The sequence below is a fragment of the Hyperoodon ampullatus genome (assembly GCF_949752795.1).
Source record: "Hyperoodon ampullatus genome assembly, chromosome: 2".
Taxonomy (NCBI): Eukaryota; Metazoa; Chordata; class Mammalia; order Artiodactyla; family Ziphiidae; genus Hyperoodon; species Hyperoodon ampullatus.
The window spans coordinates 139,256,619-139,260,159 of record NC_136915.1 but is presented as its reverse complement, the minus strand read 5'-3'; positions in this window follow the sequence as shown (position 1 = coordinate 139,260,159).

Genomic DNA, 3,541 nt, shown 5'->3' with positions numbered 1-3,541 from the left:
GGGGTGTGGTGAACCTGGGGGGTGCAGGGTATTCCTTATTTGGTGGTCTCTTCGGGTATCCTGGCAATATGTGGTGCCGGTTACATCAGTCTTGGGACCGCTAGTCCCGCCCCTCGAAAGGCAGGAAGGCTCGGCCGGGTGGAAAGCCCCCAGGTCAGTTCCTGGAACTGGGTGGTCCGGAATGTCTCCAGGTCGGTTTCTGGAACTGGGTGGTCCGGAGAGTTTCGGTCTGATGCAACCTGTGAATCTGATTGCGTTCCCCTGCCTCGGGCTAGTTGGCCTTACAGTGTTCAAGACTGAAACTGACCTGGATTTGAATTCCAGACCTCTCACTTACTTAGACTTTACTACACCTCAGTTCCCTTACTGATAATTAGAGATAATAGACATTTCAGGGACCACGGTAAGGATTAAAAATATTATAATGTTTGGATCCAGAAAGGGCATTCATTACCTCATTTAATGTAAACTCTTAGATAATCTGATTGAGTTTTGAGAATCTGATAACGGCTCTGCATCCTTTTGCTAAAAATAATTAGATAGGTAGATAACTATTCATAGCATTTTGCATAGAATTCCAGGGCTTTGCTAATATGAAAATCAATCAAAGGCTTTAGTTGGCACAAAGAACTCAGAGAAATTGTTATGGGGCAAGAATTAGAATTCTTCTTGAAATACAGACTATCATTCTGGAGAAGAAAGAACAACATTTTAATGTGGTAAAATTTGGGTCAAAACTATGCACTTCCTTAATGGTGTTTCTACCAGCTCTTGATTTGACTGGGATTGAAATTTCTGACATTACTGTCCCCATCACAGACTTGAAAACCTGGCAGACAATCAAGTGCAACCTACAGTTAAAGGTCGCTCATCTAAAAACATGGGTATGTTACTACCATTCTGACAAGAGCGTTATGAAGATTCAGAAAAAGCACAAATAAACTCTCCTAACACCTGACAGCCAAGTAATACATCTTTCAGCTCTTTCAATTCTTTTTCCTGCTTACCTGACTTATTTCCTTCCCTGCTCTGAGTTCTCACTGTGTTTCATGTCCCACAATGCTGAAGTCATTGTAATGCTTTTACTCAGGAATCTCATTTAACATTTAGCATAGTAAATAAGAAAGCCTAAGAAGTGACTGAGGTAAACTGTCATTATTGCATCATTCTGATAACCTGATTTGTCCAGAAATGTAACTATGTGATTCTCCTTTACTTCCAGTTGCTCACCATTCATGGGCACAAATTGAGTGTATATCAGATATATTAAATTCCTGGAAAATTATCTGTGGTGTGATTTGGGGTTCTATTTGTGTACTACAGCTTTCCTAAAACTAAACTATTATCATTTCTACCCCTCTTCTGTCTGAAAATCCTCAAAACATAATTTCTAATTAATAGTTATACTAGTTGGCATTATAGTCATTCTTTTTTGTTTTTTCTCTGATTATAAGTATCTTCTGACTCTTAAGTCAATCAAATGGGTTCTCTACATATGAGGAAGCTCAAAGAGGAAAACAGGATGAGTAGGGTAAGAAGACATTCACACACAGAATTAGTGGAAGCCTTAGCAGTAACAAAGCTGGTGAAATTAGAGCTAATTAATTAGCAGTCAGGAAAATTTTGTCATGTGTTGTCATTAACTGATCAACTAGGGTAATTAGGCTTACAAACAATAGAAAGCAAAGAGTGGAAAATCTATTGTTTCTGCCAGCTTCTCCTGCTTGTTATCAGCGCAATTTCCTCCTAGTTTATGAAACAGTAACAGTTTGGTATTAGTATTTAAATGCCATCAATATAAGATATGGAGATATGTGAAGCCTACTCCACTTTCTTCGTAAACTAGTACTATAGCATCATAAATTCCACATTAGAATGATTTAGTTGAAAGATAAAATTCATGCAGAGTACACTATTTGTTTAAACTTCAAAAAAATCAAAAAGGATTGCTATATCTTGGCACACTCTTCTTTGTAGAATATGTTAGAGCCAGCCTTTTTTTGATTAAGAGCTACTGTTCTGTAGAGAACACTTTTTTCATATTCATAATCATCAGGCAAATCAAGGATCTGACTTCCTTAGAATCAAAGAACAGAACAGCTGATAAGAAAACTAAAATACCTTTTTTATTGATGTATAGATGATTTATGATATTATATTAGTTTCAGGTGTACAACATAGTGATTCAATATTGTTATAGATTATACTACATTTAATTATTATAAAATGATGGCTATATTTCCCTGTGCTGAACAATAAAATCCCTCTTTTGTTAAAAAAGTAGCAAATGATGGAATGTTAGAAAATTAATTTATTTCCCATGAATAATGATCAATAACTATGGGACACTGGCCCATGTAAGTTAAGAGGCTTCTTTTTCCATGTGATTCTGAATACAAAATGTATCCATATTCAGGACACGTTTTCAAAGTGAATTTTTTTTGGTACCTTAATAATCATAATGGGTAGTAAGATCAATTTGTTTTAACACTTATGTAGATAAGTGTTAAATATAAAATGATAAAACATAGGGTCTTTTCACTTTCTAATTTTAACTCTGTATATGAGACAAGGAAAACTAACTGCTTTCTATCATACTGTAGTTTTTGCTCAACTCCTACGATCAAAATTCTTGAAGGAGAGAATTACCTGTTTGTGTCCTTTCAGAACAAACCCCTTGCATACCAGGGCCATAAAAAAATCAATAGCCTTGAGAGACCTTTCAAGGAAATCATTGTTATTGATTCATCCTTCAAATAGGACCCAATTTAGCAACAAAATGATGCTGAAGTTTATCGTTTCTTCTCAGTAAATTAATAACTCTGGAAGATTTAAATGTCTTTTCCTAGATGACAGAGGTGGCTTCTATACACATACACAATGGACACATACACACCAATAACATCCTGATATCCATTTTACATCTGTAATTCCACTCTAAATTCGCCCTGCCATGAACCAACTCAAATGCCACATTATTCAACTCCTTTCCCTTGCTGGATGGATTGGGTTCAGGAAACAGGGAGCAATTTTAATGTCCTCTTTAGTAAACCTACACCCTAGTTATGAACTAAGAAGAAATAGTTTTGGTTTCTATTTTCTGGTATCTTGAGCCTTTCATATGATTACATCTCTCCAACTATATAGCTTGCAGAATTAGTAATATGACTAGAGATGCGGAAAAGTTTTGATGCCTAAAAATGTCTTCTCATCTACTAACTGATGGTTGGCACTCAACTCTCATCCTTTTATCTCGCAATCTCATCCCTTTAGCTTAAATCTTTTTTTCCCATTAAAATTCAAATACTGGTTGTGCTTTAAGATCGTAGTCATTTTTACCTCAGCCTGAATGATCCAAAAGCAAGTTTTGATGATGTGCAAGAGGGAAGAGAACTTGAGGGCATAAGTGTTCTGCAGAGGGTATTAGGGAATAGAGAAGACAGAGCAATAAATAGACTCACAGGGGAAACTCAGAAAGTGGAGCTTGATGAAACAAGCAAACATCATGGTTTTGCTAAGGTCTATTCTAATTAGTTGTTAT